Below are 18,846 nucleotides of genomic sequence, written 5' to 3'. Positions count from 1 at the left end.
TCCTGTGTGCTGCATTGTACCGCCTTTTCGCAGGCATTTCAGGACTCTGAAAGGGCGTCATGAGCCATGGCCTGCATGGGTACCCGCTTTCGCCAAGCAGAGTACCGGTGTAGGCTCCCGACTTGAAGCACTAGGCAAGGCTGCTGTTGGTGGCCACTTGCATGTCGTGAGTACCTCTCAGCCACTTGGCGACCACGTTGAGGATCTGGTATTTGCTGTCCATCACAAGCTGCGCATTGATGGAATGGTAGAAGTGGCAATTTATATACGCCTCCTCATGTAGCTCTGGGGCTTGGATCCAGACGCTAGTGCCGTCGATGGTGTCCATAATGCTGGTAAAGCCTCCAACAGCGTGCAAGTCTGCCGTGAGGTGAGGCACCTTGTCCGCGGAAGGCCAGTTATGAACGAGACGCCATTATTGCAGCGGTGAAACTCATTACGTCACTTGAGATTGCATACATGTAAGGGCACTAACTCGCATTTCAGTGGTACGTCGTTTTTGTTCCTACTGCGGCACAAATTTTGATCGCACCCTTACATGACATCTCTACACAGTTCCTCATTGCTATTCAGGGTCAGGACGTTATCCCACAATCGTTACCTAGTGCTTCTGAAGAAGTAAAACCAATTGCACTGAAACAAAAATGGTTGAATCGGAAGTGCAGAAAAATGGTTGACCTGCCCTTCAGCCACTGAGGACCATTCGTTAAGTGCAATAGTTTAGGAGCTTCTTTATAGATTCATTTCAAATTTCATTTTGGGTAGACTTTTTTTAGTCCCTGTACATTTATTTTCAATTGCTTTAAGCCTGTAATAGCTATACTGGGACAGGCATTGCCTCCTTTCTTTATTCCGTTTTTTTTAATAGAGTGTGTCTAATGAGCTTTATGCGCTATAGTCTCGAACCTTCATACGACTACCACGTACCACATAGTTAGCAATGCTATCGCATTACACTCTTAAGGCTACTTAAGCGTCTCCAGAATTTTCCTTGAATATACATACTGTTGCAGTTTTAACATGTACGTACTGCCACATGTATGGTTCCCATCCAGAGCTACGTAAATGTATAACAATTACTGAACTACCTGTGTCTTGCTTACACCTGCTCGTCCCCCAGAGGAGGAGCCTGGCATGTTTGGAGGCTTTCCTGGTAATGTGTGTGCTATCCACGGCACTCATGTCAGGGTCCAAGGACTGGGCTGCACAGGGGCAGTCACAATCAGCCGGTCACCTTTGCAACACTCCCACTAATGCCGTGCTGTTTGAACTGCGGCTCTTCTGCCTGGCCCACTGGTAAATATTGTGGCAGCTGCGGTGCTGTTGGTGTCAGCACTGCGTGTTTAGTGTGTGCTGCCCTGACATTCGCAATGTCATCAGCTGAAGTGAAGCCACAGCTCCCCTCATTCATGACTTCAGAACAGGGCTTTGCTGTTGCAGGTGCTCCCTACGTGGCAATTAAAAAAAATTGCTACCCTTGCTCTTCATTCTCTTATATGGGGTGACAGTTTGTGGCAGCTGGATGTCCTGGAAGATAAAATTTTTTCTATACAGCTCATTTCTTTGACATTTACTGAATAACAAGTGATCACTGATAATGCCCGGGCACACGTGTTCCTTTCTGCCGGCGAAATGCAAAAAGCGTCCAATGCTGTGTGCTGTCAGTGCACGTTAAATATCCCCAGGTGGTCAAAATTAATCCAGAGACCTCCACTGTGGCACCTCTTCCCTCTTTCACTCCCTCCTTTACTTCTTCCCTTGCGGTGCAGTTAGGGTGTGCACCGAGAAATGTGTGACAGTTACTGCGTGATTTCCTTTCCTCAAAACTAATTCTGCTGCTGTCCTCTGAGGCGCTCCCAAGGACACCGTTATTTTTCAAGTCTCCACACATACAACAAAGTTCCTGAGGGCTATTCCTCAGAGGGGATTCGTGCCAATTAAGTCGTTAAAGATAAATACCAATGGTCGCAACTGTATCCTCTCACACTCCATGTTGAAGAAACTTCTTGCAAACAAGCCACAGTTGCAGTGGCTATTCGTAGCTGGATATGAAAGGCACATATGAAATCAAGAGTTCTACTCAGAAGCTGAATGAATTAATTTTTTACCAATAATGACTGAGAATAATGAGCATGAAATGGTAGGCTGCATATCATGTGCTAGTTATCGTGTTGTTTGCACAACACTGCAGTCACTGTTTGCAACTTGTTTCCAGCTACCAAGCAGATGTGGCAAAATGCTGGAAGCTGACATGGTGCACAGAAAACACCATGCTGAATGACGTGGTTCTGAATGCAGTATCACCTACACAGCAACACAAAGTAATCAGTCACACACAAGGAATAAAAACATTAAAGCTGTAATTTAATTAACACTCACTGTTTGACAGAAGGCACACAGCCACGTGGTGCATCAATGTGGATAGAGGAAAACAATGTACACAAAGGAGTACAGGATGGGGACACACACACGGCATATTGATAGAACTGCTAAAATTTTAGGAGGCATCAATCGGTGACTTATGTACTGCAGTTTCTGCTCTAAGGGGCTCAGTAGCGAAGCATTCACTATAATTTGATACTGCAAAATGCCAGCAGTGCCACCTTTGCTTTGCATTCTCAGAGTCATTGGCCTTCATAGCAGCCTCACTCAGTTTAAGCTTCCCTCATCTGTGCACAGTCATAAGTGCCTACAGGAAAGCCTCCTATTTTGTCGCAGTGTAGTAGGTGCTAGTGCACTGCACAGGCTCAGGCCGGCCCAAAAGCCCAGGCCCGGCCGGGCCGGGACATGATTTGTTTTGCCGGGCCGGGCTTAAAGCTGCGGACCAAGTCGCGCTTGGGTTCATACAGAAACGGCTGGGGTCCGACTATTCATTCACTATTGCAGAGTGAAGTACACACCTGCGGCACTGGAGCAGCGATACGGATGAGCTGTGGGTTATAGTACGCGCTGAGAAAAACCTAAGCTTTATTCATTGACAATTATTTGCTTATTTCCATGCCGTGGTGGCCTAGTGGTCAAGGCGCGTGATTACTGAGCCAGGGAACCAAGGTTTGCTCCTAGCCTCGGCGGCCGCATTTCTGTTGAGACGGCAAACATGGCAGACATGTACACTTTGTAGTATCATTGCTCGTTGAAAAATTCCACGTGGTCGAAATGATCCGGAGCCCTCTGCTTCGGTTTCTCTCACAGCCTGACTGCCCTTGGGCCCTTAAGCCCCAAAAACATAGCTTTTATTTTATAGATATATTTTTCTCATGTGAGAAAATTCACAAACCAAAGTGCGTTTGGTTTTCTTTTTGATCTGCTGACTGGAACGTCTCCTAAATGAAATAGCCACAAAAGCTCGCGAGAGTTTGTAAATCTCATCTCATAACCACATCTATCTCTCCTCGCTTCTTCAGCCTGGTTGTCATGACAAGTGTTTTGCACTGTAAGTTATCACGTGGCTCGCGCGTTATCTTCTGCTCCACCAGTAAGAGCAAAATTCAGCCGGTCTTAATTGGCCATTGATTGTTCGTCATCTTAAAACATACCTGTGCACTATTATAAATGTAATCGGGAAGAACATATTAGTATAGGACGCTTAATTATAGTCATGAAACACATACCGGGAAATACTCAAGCTTTTTTTTCTTTTTGTTTCTGCTGAAAGGCAACCAGTTCAGCTATGAGTTTAACCTGTGAGATCGTGTTCACTAAAAAAATCTCATCCCATTGCTTGCTAGGCAGCTTTAATGTTTATACATTGCGGAGGCAAAATGTAACTGATTAGAATCATGGGGGAATGCAAAGTAGTCTATTACGCGCGTATGCAGCCCTTTTTATTTGGCTCTCGGAAGTTCAGAGTTTAAATTTGCCCACCTACACGAGATCACTGTCCAAAAGACGGGCCTGGCAAGCACTACTCTTAATGACTTCCTTCTGGGTTAAAAAGAACCAACTTTATTCAAGCCAAACTGCAGTTTCAGAACCTTTGTCGGCCAGTTCCTTATCGGTGTAGTAGCAGTCTACTTGCTCAGAGTGAGCAGTATACCTCAAGTGTTACTGTGAAATGGGCCGGGCTGGGTTTCACTCTGGGATTCACGGGCCGGGCCGGGCTCGGGCTTCAGGTCTCGGGCTTGGGCTGGGTTCAGGCCTGAGATTGAGGCCCGTGCAGTGCTCTAGTAGGTGCCCTTGCCACAACATTGTGCTTGAAGTATAGATACAAGTGTTAAGCAATGTTGCTGAATGGGTAAAAAAAATTGAAGGCGGTTTGCATATGTACTGCAAGCACATCACTGAAGTGATCCAAGCCAAAAAGCGTTATGTACCAGTAATTAGCACAACATTGCACTGCACATGTGAATGGCACACAAGCCATTCTTTGACAAGGCAATGCGTAGCGTGCTCTGAACAAAAGCTTTCAGTGTTGTCATTCATAGAAGCACTGCTGTTCAAATCTTGTTACCTTTCTTTTTTCTTAACATCACTACATTCGCAAGGATTGATACAGGAAGAGATGAAAAAGTAAACATCATATGTGTTGAAGAAAATGAGCTATGTTCAAGTACACTTTCAAGCTACAATGTCTTAATGAGACAAAAAAACTTTAGACCAGCACAGCAAAGTGTGCATGGCCAAATTGTGTGCAATATGAAACTCCTGCTTGTTAACTTTCATATTTTACCTCTCAACTACTGTGCAGTATCGGTGATTCTTAGCCAAATTGATGTATCAGACATGACCAGTATGCTTTATTGCTGGCCTAATCTTTGCTGCGGTCACTACCTGCCCTAGATAGACATATTCTCTTACTACTTCCAGCACCTCGCTACGAATTGCGAACTGTTGTTCCCTTGCTAGACTGTTGAACGTTACCTTGGTTTTCTGCATGTTAATTTTTAACCCCACCGTTATGCTCTGTCTGTCTAACTCATTGATCATGCTTTGCTTTTCATGTCCTGAGTGACTTAGCAAAGCAATGTCATCGGCGGATTGCAAATTACTTAGGTATTCTCTATTAACTCTTATCCCCAACTGTTCCCATTTCAGGCTTTGGAATACCTTCTGTAAACAGGCAGTGAATAGATTGGTGAGATAGTGTCTCCCTGCCTGACACCTTTCCATATTGGAATTTTAGTGCTGACGTTGTGGAGCGCTATGGTAGCTATGCAATCGTTATAAATATCATCCTATATTTTCACATAAAACTCCTCTACACCTTGATTCTGCAATGCCTACATGACAGCTGAGGTTTCCACTGAGTCAAATGCTTTCTCGTAATCAATGAAGGATATATGTAGGGGTTGAGGTCATGAGAGGGAAACAGCTAAAAGAATAAAAATAGGGTGAAGCACATATGGCAGGTTCTGTCAGATCATGAATGGCAATTTGCCAATATTCCTCAAGAGAAAAGTCTACAACAGCTGTCTCTTACTGGCACTCACCTATGGAGCAGAAATGTGGAGGCTAACAAAGAAGGCTCAGCTTAAGTTTAGGACAACGCAGTGAGCTATGGAAAGACAAATGATAAGTGTAATGTTAAGAGATCGGATGCAGGTGAAGTGGGTGAGGGAATAAATGCAGGTTAATGACATCCTAGTCAAAATGAAGGGGAAAAAATGGGCTTGGGCAGGACGTGTAATGCAAAGGCAAGATAGCCGGTGGTCCTTAACCCTTTGAGGGTCGAATTATTTTGAAGAAAACTATCCCAGGTGGTCAAATTACTTTATTGCGGATCTTGAATCTACAAAATGTATATAATCGAGAATAAATAGTTAAAAAAAAACTTAGGAACAGTACTTTGGTGACAGCATCACACTCACAACTGGAAAATGTTCAATAGAATTTCACGAGCGACGGTGATAAACAAGCTAAGAGCAGCACCAATAAAGATAGAAATCAACTTCCGCCGCCTCTGCAAGAGAGTGCCCAAAAAGAGAAAACATGTTTTGCGCGACTCCGTTGTGATCCCGCGGTGGAATCAAAACCGCGTAGGCGCTTTGCCGCAGAGAGCGACAATACCTCGCGAGCAACGGTGATAAGCAAGCTAAGAGCAGCGCCAATAAAGATAGAAATCAACTTCGGCAGCCCCTGCAAGATAGTGCTGACAAAAAGAAAACTCAAATTTCGCGCGACTTCGTTGCGATCACGCGGCGAAACCGCAGTCTGTGCCGCCGCGCTAAAGCTAGACATAAGTTCTGCTTATCTCCGTAAGAAGGCAGCACAAAATTCTAACACTTCTTGTAAGTCCTAAGAGGTGGCAGCACCCCACAGTGAGGACGCATTGTTCTTTTGGCGCAAAGTTTCAAACGGAAGATCGAAACTGTACCCGTACGGCAAAGACCTTGCGGGACAGAAAACCGCCGCCGTACATATATGGCAAAAACCTTCAAAGGGTTAATGGTAACGGAGTGGATTCCAAGAGAAGGCAAACGTAGCAGGGGGTGGTAGAAAGTTAGGTGGGCGGATGAGATTAAGAAGTTTGTGGGGATACGGTGGCCGCAACTTGCGAAGGACAGGGTTAATTGGAGAGACATGGGAGAGGCCTTTGCCCTGCAGTGGGAGTAGTGAGGTTGATGATGATGATGATCTTTGCTGTATATTAACCAGCAGCATAAAGACAACACTGCACAGCTTTCAGCATAGAAGGTATGAACATGAAATAGCAAGCAGAATAATATATCTGTGACAACCAGCCAGTCCCCTCAAGGATGATGCGACTGCAGGTATTTCGATTAATATCAATCCAACCAATTTTCAAACCGCTTTCAATAGTCCTTGGTCAATCAGCCCATTCTTCAACAACTGTAGTTCGTTTGAAAGTGTGCAACATTTCAGCTTATGCAGACGATTCTGTATTACAAGCATGATATGGAGACTCTTGTACAAGTATTGCTTACAATGAACTGCCTGCTCTGCGTAGCAGCATCACACCTTTGAAATTTTGTTTACTTACTTGTAGGACAGTGCTCAAAATGACAATGTGAAACATTTTGGCATACCTCTTGATAAGTATTCGCTTTATCTCTGCCCATCTGTAGGACATTGTACTGGTTGATTAACTGTAAATTATATTACTCATGATCCTTTCTTGCACATGTTATGCAATGACTGCAGTATTTTATTAGCTTTAAATTTTGTTTTCACATTTTCTGCACCCTTCTTTTTGTAACTGACTCTCAAAACACTGCTCCCCAAAGCAGAGTAGTCTGCCAACAGTGTTTCTATGCTGACTAAATTCTGTGCCTCTCATGAAAAAGCTTCTCTCTCTATCCGTACCTATGCATGCAGTCAACAAAAAGACAAAGTCCACTAGAAAATCAGGCAACATTACAACATGCACTCTGAAACAAGCTGTCCAGAACTCTATGCACACATTTCAGCAAGAAAACAAGGAGGCCGTGTGAAAACTTTCTATGTCCTCGTCTCAGCAATCCAAGGGACAAAGGCATCGAACTCTTAGAACACAAATTATGAAAAACACTGTGTAATGTTCCACAACTTTCCCATTAGGACATGAGAGTGCAAAATTGCCACACAGACGAGTAAGGGAACAGGGCGAGCGCTGTACTTTCAACAGGATTTATTCAAAGAAGAACGTTTATATAGCCTCTGCCCTTATCCATGTTCTTAATCGCAGTTAACAAACATTCACAGATATGCATCAAGAAACAGCATTTCGCTCTGGCGAAGAACTACTGACGTGTCACTGATGCAATTATCACTTTCCTTTTTTATATAGAAGGCTTTCACGAGCTCATGCTCTGTCCTATCACGGCTTTTCAATAGCACTTTACAATCCGATAGTCGAAGCTTGCAGGCTATATACACTTCTCTTTCGAGCAGGCTTGGCAGTGGTCTGGAAGATGGTCTTTATTGTTTAATGGATTCTTGTGTTCAAGCAGGCGCTCATTAAGACACCGTCCGGTCTGTCCAACGTACACCTTGCCGCATGTAAGCGGGAACTCGTATACTACTCCTTTCTTGTAGCCAACATATGGCGTTCGGTGTCTGGTGGTGTACTCTTGCACTTTTTCTCCCAATGCGTGAACACATTCCGGCAAGTTTTCGCGGCAGTGAAAATACCGCATTGATGCCGTACTTATTGGCCACCTTCTTGAGGTTATGAGAGGTGTGGTTAGTACGTAAGGTACAACTTCCGGCCTTGCCAGCTTTTTTTTTCTTGAGGTCGATTCTTTTCCTTGCTGCCATTCAGCTTTTTCAGCAAGGACTGCGTCACGGAGAGAACCAGGGAAGCCGGGAAGCGTGCTTTCTGCAGCCTGGACACCTGAGACGCAAAGCAGGCATGCATGGCATGGTGGAAAGACTTTTTTAGTGCAGATGCTAAGCACTGGGAAGCGATAGCCCTCTTAACAGTCTTAGAATGGTTCGAAAGAAAATCTTTCTTTGCACATAGACAGTATTGCCAGCAAACGTGTAGAGGGTGAAAGGTTAGGGTGAGATCTAAAAACTGTAATTGGTTATTACTGCTGGGCAGTTTGTGAGTGAAGGTGAGGCCCATGTTGTTCCGACCAAACGTACCTAAAGCATCAGCTACTGCTTCGTCTAAACTAAAATTGCTATCTGCCAAAAGGACCAGGTAATCGTCTACATATCTAAAAAAGTGGACTATACAACCCATGTCAAGTGCTTCACTCAAGGAGCGGTCAATTACAGATAAAACATACTATATTACAAAGTACCGGGGCGACACATGAGCCAATACAAATGCCCTTTTTTTGTAGATACGTTTGGTCATTAAAATCATTAAAAGTGACCTTGAGATAAAACACATGTAATGACATGAAGGTATCCACATTCAAACTGGTAGCGTTTTGAAAAGGCGTGGGCCCACTTCTATCTATGCAGTTATACACTGCAGAAAAGAGATGTCGATGTGGAACAGAGTAGAAAAGATCTGCATCAATTGAATAACCAGACCTTATGTTCCTATTGGTCTGAAGGAAGGCCATCACGTCATCAGAGTTCTTAGTTGTGAAGGGGTCCTCTACTTCGAGAGTCTTCAGGTGCTTGAGCAAGAATTGTCTGATTTGCCGTTGCCATGTTTCCTTTTCGCTTACTGTAGTCCGGAAAAGTATTTCCCGCTTGTGTGTTTTCGCGGCGAAAAAAAACGAAAGGCTGTTCCTTTCAGATTTGTTGATGGCCCTGGCTAGTTGATGCAGTTGCAGTTCCTTTTCACTTTCATGCACCTGGAATTCTTCTTCACTGCCTCTATTGCCTTTTCGATGTAATAACTGGACGGTATTATAACAAAACTGCCTTCTTTGTCTGCCTGGACGAGCTGCAGATCATTCGCTCTAAAAAACGAAACGACCTTTGCCGTGGGATCAGCTCGATAGCTGGGAGGTTTTGGATCCCTGACAGACCTGTTCAGTCAGTGTCCAGGTCAGTCAGGGATCCAAACCCTCCCAGCTATCGAGCTGATCCCATGGCGAAGGTTGTTTCGTTTTAGAGCGCAGCTCTTAGGCACCCATTTCTGCATTTCGCGGCATCGCCGTTGTCCTTTGTAACCAGGAGAGGGTAAAAGCACAAGATCCTCCCCTCCTTAGCAAGAAAGAAAAAAAAAACAGCGCCGCGTGGACGGCTCTCACCGGCGTGCGTTGTAAAACGGGAGAGAAGGAACTCCTGAAGAGTGACTAGCCTTGCATGTGTGGCTGCCCCTTCTCTCACCGCTCGCCAACGCAGTGCGCGTGGGTGTTGCCATCGATTGTTCTAGACTGTCTGAGTCGTTTCTGCCTGGTGTTGACGGAGAGGGCGTAGCTTTGCGTGCGCTAAGAGATGCCCTCCACCTCTTCACTCGCGCGCAAGTGGCAGCACCACGACAGAAAGTTTCAGATGCTCCTCGAAGCCACTCCTGACCTCTGACCAATGAACACGCGCTGCCACGCAGAAGGAGACTGCACAGCCGACACTGTGCATATGTGCACGCCTGCCTTTGCTCGAAGAACAGACAGACGTGGAGCGAGTCTATATAAGAAGGGCAATGACCACCCGAACCGCCGTTTAAGCTTCAGTGAACAAATTTTGAGAAAAAGAAATGCACAGTATCTGTCTCCCACAGCTGTGAAACCAATAGAGCGAGGGCTTGGAAAGCAGAGGGTAAAATTTGTAAATTGGTTTTTGAGGAAAGGAAATGAGCAGTATCTGTCTCACTCATCTCAGTGGACACCTGAATCAGAGGGAAGGCGCATAACTGCCCTCATGGAACAGTGGACACCTCAATCGTGCTTTAAGCTACATGGTGGTAGTGACATGTGCTGCATGCTTTGGCATTGACAACGTTGTGCCAGAAATGCTGCCACCTGCCAGGGTGGGTGGCGACTTTAATATAGATATAAAGACAAGCGGTAATTTCTTAACACTTATGCGGGAGAACATCCCGTTCCTCTCTTGCTCGTAACGGCTCCCACAGCTGTGACAACCTCGCAAAATACTTGCGCAGACTTCATCTTTGAGAACCAGGCATTGGTGCAGTAAGTCGAGCATATATCCATCTATTTCTCCGTCCACAAAGCTTCCTTTGTGACAATCAAGAACTGTTAGTGAAGTGTTTCTTGCAGAAGGAATATGTGGGAAAAATAAGTTGTCTGCAATTGTACATTCATGTCTTGCTCAAATTCTTTGCCTCAATCTGTTGAAAAGCTGGAACAGCTGATGAGCTGCACTCAAATTTCACATTAGGAAGTAATGGAATCGTCGGCAGTGTTTTTAGAGCGAATGATCTGCAGCTCGTGCAGGCAGACAAAGAAGGCGGCGTTATAGTAATACCGTCTGGTTATTACATCAAAAAGGCAATAGAAGCAGTGAAGAAGAATTTCAGGTCCGTGAAAGTGAAAACTGCGCAAATGAAAAAAGATGCAGTGTCATTTTGTGAGGAACTGCAACTGCATCAACTAGCCAGGGCCATCAATAAATCTGACAAGACACTTGGACTCACGTCCTCTAATAGAGCTCAATGTTCTGAGGCCTTGGACACAACCTTCCTCACAAAGGAAAGCGGTGAAAGCGCTCCTGAGATTCTTAAGGAACTCGAGGTTGTATTCCCGTCTACAATCTTTAAGTTTTCAGTGTGCGCCCTCTATCCCCGTGACATAGTGGTTGCTGGACACTTGGAAAACTGATTTCATTGCCGCTCTTTTTCTTTTTTTTCCCTTTGTTCCCCTCCCCAAGTGTAGGGTAGCCTACTGGGCATCGCCTGGTTAACCTCCCTGCCTTTCCGTTCATTTCTGTCTTGCTCTCTCTCACAAGAACAGCCTTACGCTTTTTTTGCCGCGAAAACACACAAGCGGGAATTACCTTTCCGGACTATAGTAAGCGAAAAGGGAACTTGGCAATGGCAGATCAGTCAATTTTTGCTCAAGCACCTGAAAACTCTGTAAGTAGAGGACCCCTTTGCAACTATGAACTCTGATGATGTGATAGCCTTCCTTCAGACTAATAGGTACATAAGGTCTGGTTTTTCAATTGATGTAGATCTTTTCTACTTGGTTCCAAAACTTCTCTTTTCTGCAGTGCATAAATGCATAGATAGAAGTGGAGCCACGGCTTTTCATAACGCTACCGGTTTGTATGTGGACACCTCCATGTCATTACTTGAGTTTTATCTCAAGGCCACATTTATTGACTTTAATCACCAAACGTATCTACAAAAAAAGGGCATTTGTATTGGCTCATCTGTCGCCCCGGTACTTTGTAATATGTTTTATCTGTAATTGACCGCTCCTTGAGTGAAGCACTTGACATGGGTTGTATAGTCCACATTTTTAGATACGTAGACGATTACCTGGTCCTTTTGGCAGATAGCAATTTTAGTTTTGACGAAGCAGTAGCTGATGTTTTAGGTACGTTTGGTCGGAACAACATGGGCCTCACCTTCACTCACAAACTGCATAGCAGTAATAACCAATTACAGTTTTTAGATCTCACCCTAACCTTTCAGCCTTCACATGTTTGCTGGCAATACTGTCCATGTGCAGAGAAAGATTTGTTGCCTTTTCATTTGAACCATTTTATGACTGTTAAGAGGGTATCGCTTCCCAGTGCTTAGCATCCGCTCTAAGGAAATGCCATGCATGCCAGCTTTGCACCTCATGTTCTGTTCTGTTCGCTCGTTCTGTTCCCTTACTCGTCCATGTTGCCATTTTGCACTCTCATGTCTTTCATGAATACGCACCAACAAGCCCAGATGCAAGTACTTCTTCTCATTAAGTCCCCACACACCAGCACATACTAGTCATAAAGAGCGACCTCCCTTAAACTGTGTCATTCAAAGGCACAAATGTTGAATACACAGGTGTGCAAGTCCACAAATGATTATCACGTAGGTGCGACATCTTCTGGAGCATGTTGAGAAATACACAGCAGTGGTACTCGATGAGGCTATCAATTTCAATCAACCATGATAAGCCGCCGCGGTGGCTCAGTGGTTATGGTGCTTGGCTGCTGACCCGAAAGACGCGGGTACGATCCCGGCCGCAGCGGTTGAATTTCTTTGGAGGAGAAATTCTAGAGGCTCATGTACTGTGCGATGTCAGTGCATGTTAAAAAACCCCAGGTGGTCGAAATTTCCGGAGCCCTTCTCTACAGCATCTCTCATAGCCTGAGTCGCTTTGGGATGTTAAACCCCATAAACCAAACCAGTCATGATAATGTTTGTCTTCCTTCTTGAATACCTGTGTTGCACAAACAGCCGTGACAACCAAGCAGCCATGGTACTTCCTGGAGATCAAGCATCATAGCTCTTGAAAAAAGGCTCATTGTTACTGATCAGCGTACGTTGTTTTCTGCACTGCTATGCACCATACCACCGAATGCTAATTGTTTTGTAAGACTATAAAGAGTGGAGGGAGAGGACACAAAATTCCACGGTGTGGCAAGCTTCAGTGCTTCCCCACTGCGTTTACAAGGAAGCTACTTGCATCAGCAAAACCAAGAAAAAATGTAAGTAGTTGCATTGTCGCTCGCACGATCACAATAACAGAGTACAATAAAATGCTACACCTGCATCTCCTAAAACCTTGCAAACAGCGTCTACATCTCTCTTGCAGCGTTTTGCTGAGAGCCAGTTCCCAATTAGCTGCTTGGCCCTCTGTATGTCATTTGCAGCATTCATCTCGTTGCAGTGTAGGAAAATCGCGGTGCTAAATGCAATCTGAACACATACATAAAAAAATTTGCGAGCGCCAGTGTAGCCACCGAGGCTGAGAACTAAAATCCGCTCTTTCGTAGCTTGCGCTATGGAAACAGTTGAAAGCAACAACATGAACATGCCACTCAGAGCAGCGACAAACACCAATATATCACAAACATCAACACCATGGGCTGCAAAAATATCGCCACTTTGCCAGCACACAAACGCGACACACATATGCATGCACACACACGTGCATGCATTGAACATCACAGCACACACATTTACAGTATTCTGTGAAACTCTTGGGCAGCCACCAGAGAGGCAGCATCCTCAGTGGGGCACATTTCTCTCTCATTTTCTTCTCTTCACTGAGCATTCACGCATGACATTCTCAGCTGCATTCCTGCGGTGCAGGGGGGCTTAATGGCAAAATGCTTTCTTTGCTTGCAGCAAGCTGCGTTCTTCGGCTGAAACGCTGCTGATCCAGATCATGAGAGAGAAATAAACTTGAAGAATATGGATGGGGTGGAGCTTATCTGGCAGGTTTTCTCAGATAGTGCGTGGTAGTTTACCAGTATCTCTCAAGAGAAAAGTGTACAACAGCTGTATCTTACCGGTACCTACCTATGGGTCAGAAACGAGGAGGGTAGTGAAGAGGGTTCAGCTTAAGTTCAGGACAATGCAGCGAGCTGTGGAAAGAAAAATGGTAGGCGTAACGTTAAGAAATTGGAAGAGGGCAGAGTGGGTGAGAGAACAAATGCAGGATAATGACATCCTAGTCGAAACCAAGAGGAATAAATGGGCTTGGGCAGGGCATGTAATCCAAAGGCAAGACAACCGCTGGTCCTTAACAGGGTTCACCAGTGGCAGTGTCCATAGGAAATACATGGGAACTTTCAGAAGCTATACCGTGTCTAAACATGGCTCGATTTTCATGAGGTTTGTAGCAGCATTTTATTGTTTTGTGAATAGAGGAAATGTTGCCAGCAGATTTTATTGTTTCAGTTTCATTTTTTTACCAATTAGATGCAAAGTTCCAGAAAAATGGTGCTTTTAGATATGTCGAACTTTCATGTCATCTCAGGAAAAAACTAAGCCAAATATCAAAATTTCGTCTGCAACATTTCCTCGCTTTTTCTTTCTTGATTGTTAAGCCGCAATTTTTATCCATATCGAACCTAGTGTTTGGGTTTTACAGGCTCTGAAAGTTGTGTATGTATTTTCTGCGGGGATTTGAATTTCACGTTAAAATTTTACTAGTGCGACGTGGCTCCTCCTGGCGACAAAATATTTTGTTGCTACTGCACTCTACCACCAACTTCTTGCTTGTCTGTGTTTGTGTGCACACTTTTTCCTTAGAACCTGGACGAACCTCATTTCTTTCCTTTTTTTCTTGCTTTGTCTGTATTTCAAAAGGATTTCTGCTTTTCTTTTTTTCTCGAGCTTGTGGTGCGAAACGGAAGCGGGATGCAAGGCCACACCCAAAAGCACCTCACCCCTCCCCCCCCCCCCCCCCCCGCAGCACACACAGGCATTGTTCGCACCAAAATGCACGTGAGTCGAGTTATCCGGTCAAAAACCGGTTACTGGGTGCATGGAAACGCGCTTAGTCTTGTTCGGAGTCAAGGGGTCAGGACCAGTAAACTCCGCCACAAGGGGTAGGCTGACTCAACTCCTCCCTGCCCCGATATGCTTGTAAACGCTGTCGAGCCGAAAAAACAGAAGGGAGAGGATAAATGCAAACTTGTTTTTCACTTGCGCCGTTGCACCTCCGAAGCAGCGGTGGTGTGCCTCAATCTTGGATGCTACCACTGCTCGCTCACAATGCGGTGCTCGGTGCTTGATGTCGCTGCTGATGAACTGGTCTCGACTAGCTAAAATCGAGTTCATGTAAACACGTGTTGGTCGAGTTGGGTTGACTTCGCTCAGCCCGACGCCCGACTCAACCTGACGTTATTGGTTCATGTAAACAGAGCTAAGCAAGGACTCGCTTATGCAATGCCAATGTTTGCGTTCAGTCACCATGCATAGCTACAGGACGCTCTCGGTGCTTTTGCAAACCACACTTCTCGTCCTTTTTAAGTTTCATCCAACTTTGATTTGCTTGGTTGGTGCTGAGAAGCGGAAGATGGGTGTTCAGTGCTGGGAAGGCTCGTACGAGACTAGGCAAAGGCTGTCACTACAATCGAGGACATGCTTCTGTAGCTATGTAAGGAAGGCTACATGGGAAAGGGAAGAAAACCAGTCATAAGGCCTTGTGCTAGGAGCTCCTTTCTTTCCTTTTATTTGGAGACTGACTACATAGGTGTTCAACACAATGGAACCTTTTCCGGGTTATCTCCTGCGAATGCAACAAGCCTCTCTTCCGCCAATTGAACCGACCACACCTGTCTGCTCAGGTGAAACCAGTAACCCCACCCTACCATTGTAAAAGAATTTTCGCAGAAAAAACGGAGGGGAGCTTAGGCAACCCAAATCGGAAACGCTAAATTGGTGGGTTACTGGGAATGGTTCATTGTCTGACCCCCACATCCTTCTTTGCTCAATGGCTTGAGAGGGGTAAACTTTTTTGCGCTTCGGTCCCTGGAACTTTGGCCGCATGCCTACAGAAAGTTCTGGGCTCTACTTTTTTTATGTGGAAGAACGAATACTTTCGTGTTGCGGTGTAGTTTACACACCTGGAGGGGGAATAGAACTTACTTCCTTTTTGGGGTACTCAGGTGCTGCCATCTATCAACAGAAAAAGTTCAAATCTGAGTTGCCTTGTAGCTGGTGAGCCCTCTTAAAGGTAATTGAGTGGATTCCAAGAGAAGACAAGCGTAGCATGGGGCAGATGAGATTATTGTGCGGATACAATGGCTGCAGCTGGCAAAGGACAGCGTTAATAGGAGAGACATGAGAGAGGCCTTTGCCCTTCAGTGGGTGTAGTCAGGCTGATGGTGATATTTTTTTTTACAGGTCTGTTCCTGCCAGTGAAGATTCCGGCATACGAGAAATCTGTGTGGGATCCATCCATGACCCATTTGTGTGGAATCCCTCTTCATTCTCCTCTACGGTCCACATGAAAATTGTCAAACTGGTGAGTACGTGCTAGGTGTGCTGTGGCAGGCATGAAGGGATAACGTGTTTACATGGAGTCAGATTGCATATGCCTAGTGAAGTCTGATTGCATTTATTTGTACTTTATTGAGCAAGAAATGACAGTGTAAATAGAACCGGCATATCAAAATAGTGCAAATTAAACATGTCAGCAGTTTTCAGATGACAGCAGATATATGTGTGGGTGACACGCAGTGTTGTTCAGTGGCTGTGGTTTTCTTTTGCTAACCAGTGTCGTGGCAGCCTCATTTGGATCAGTGCAAAATGCAAAAGCATGCATATTCTTTAAGAGACTCAAGGTAGCTATAAATTATTAACCTTGTGCCCTCCCTTGCCATGTATCTTGTAGTTGTTTTCTTTACTACAGTACAAAAAGAATCTAATAATTATTTGGGCCCATCAGTTTGGGTAATCTGCCATCATATACCTATAGCTATTATGGAAACAGTTCATTTTGCTACTGATGATTGCTTTTGCAGTGAGTGTGTTCTACATTCGTATGTAAAGACTAGACTGTTGTTGAACTTGCAGCTTCAACGATTTCACATATTTGGAAGCTGTGGTGGTGGCGCTGCTGCAGTGGCCGGCGCGGTGAAGATGACGACGGCGAGGAGTGTGGAGTGCGCGTGAGTGTGTTCGAACGCCGCGGTTGTGGCTGGGTTGGCTCTGAAGACCCGTGTGTGCGAGTAGGCTGTGCTGCAGTGATGTGACGGCTTCGGGCCGCCATCTCTCCTGGGCCATCCTTCAGTGACGCGTCGACATCGGTTCGCCGCCTTCGTGACCACCGCCTCGCTTGGGCGACCACTGACCAGTGTCACCGGGCAGACCAGCGCCCGGACTAGCGACTCTGCCGTGTCCTCAAATCGTGAGTAGCACTGGACATTTGTGGCCGCGCAGGCTTTGGGCCATTGACTTGAACGCCGTCGTGTTCCGTATGAGCACCGCCTGCCTCTGTGTACACTCCTCGCGGTTTTGGTGTTGATGCGCAGCAACATATAAAGGTGTCATAGCTAACGAGCCCTTTGGTGTCTTCTTTGACAGACGCGGCGAACCACCACAGAAGCCCAATGTCTAGCTTGTTCGAAGATTTCAGTGCGCAGCCTTGATTAACTTACAGATGATGGTGTGCATCTTGTGCAGAAGTGGTGCACTACTCTCACCATGGGGCCTCATGTGCTGGGGAACCCGGCTGCCAGATTCATCTTCGCTCACCTCTCAGGTCGACTTGTAAGCAGGCTGGGTGGCCACAGCAGGCTCCTCAACAATTGTGTGAGGTGTCTGTAAAGGTGTCGAGTGCTGTATGGCATTGTCAAGGGTTCCCTTCAAAAATAAGCACAGCTTGCATTGTACAACACAACACATGCATCCACATTCAACTGGAGGATTGTGACACCACCGGCAAATGGTGATTTTGGCAGGAGTACCAACGTCTACAACAAAGAGGAGGACACAGCACCATTCAGTTTATACTTGGCAGAGACGAAGTGTGTGACGAGCTGCATGTGGGAATGTGTAGCCATGCCAGAAGCAATTTATGTATATTTTCCTTGCTTCATGCTTCATAGTATACTACAAGGAAGCTGTTAAGTGTTAATAATTTTGCTGCTGTTTAACGTTATTTTTGGCTTTAAATTTATTAGAAGTGTGCATGACAAAGGAGTTCATTTTTTTCTGGTTCTGCAGTTTTTCTTGAGACAGGAAATGTCTGTCCCTAGTGCTTTCATCCTATGATAAGCTGTGAAAATTAACTAAATGGTAATCACTGAATGGAATGTGCTTCCAGTGCATGTGGCATGTTCCAGCAGCAGTACTTTTGTTTCGTTACTGATCTAGATGTAATTCCGCTGTTCATCTTTTCTTTTCTTTCTGCCCATAAGACCTATTTGCATTTGTATTGTTTTTATTTGTTAGTATTGTATAGCCTGGTGTTATCTGTTGCATTGTGAAGCCCACTGCCCTGCTGTAATGCTTTGGCGCTGCAGGATGCAGTATAAATAAAATAAAATGCATTTCCTTGACGTGGTGCTTCCAAATGTGTTCTGCTTGTTAAGAACGAGTTGCACATACATGATGAAGACGGAAAGAGCGCGGTTTGCACTCTTTTCGTCTTCAACGTATTTCCTGTGTTCGTCTTTCATGCATGCACAACTCGTTCTTAGCAATAGCCATGCACCAACAGGCCCAAAAGTTCTTCCAACCTACATGTTCTGCTTGTACACAATGCACATTTTATTTCCTGCCTCAGTGCAGCGTAAGACAGGATGGCCCCAAAATGTTTTACTTCTACCACTGGAGTGCTGATTGCACATGTGCTTCCCTGTGCTTCTCTGTTCGCTTTGGTGCTTGTGGAGAGCAAGCAGTTTTTAAGCATGAAATGCTTTTAGCTCCCGTTGTCGGCAGTGTGGTGACGTCACGCCGAGACCGAGATCCACTCATCCGGGCTCTGAAACGAGAACATCCGGGCACCGTACGAGACTTAACGAGATTTAACGAGACTCTCTAAGCCCTCCTACGCGACCGGCATGCAAGCGCCGGTTGGTCTCCAAACGAGTCACAAAAAATAACTGCTGCCAGTGGCTTCTCAATGTTTATCAAGATATCAGTCGAGC

At 45.3% G+C, this 18,846-nt stretch overlaps 1 long non-coding RNA gene across 1 annotated transcript; it reads left to right on the top strand.

Annotated features, from left to right (window-relative positions):
* Positions 1-30: 30 nt before the first annotated feature.
* On the top strand, positions 31-18,255 carry LOC149357714 (uncharacterized). Its single transcript, XR_016291868.1, has 3 exons — positions 31-166; positions 16,097-16,217; positions 16,769-18,255. It is a non-coding gene; the product is annotated as an uncharacterized LOC149357714 (long non-coding RNA).
* Positions 18,256-18,846: the final 591 nt, after the last annotated feature.

Source organism: Amblyomma mixtum, chromosome 3, assembly GCF_055824585.1.
Source record: "Amblyomma mixtum isolate Tamu chromosome 3, ASM5582458v1, whole genome shotgun sequence".
In the NCBI taxonomy this organism is placed as follows: Eukaryota; Metazoa; Arthropoda; class Arachnida; order Ixodida; family Ixodidae; genus Amblyomma; species Amblyomma mixtum.
This window is presented reverse-complemented; position numbering and strand designations above follow the sequence as displayed.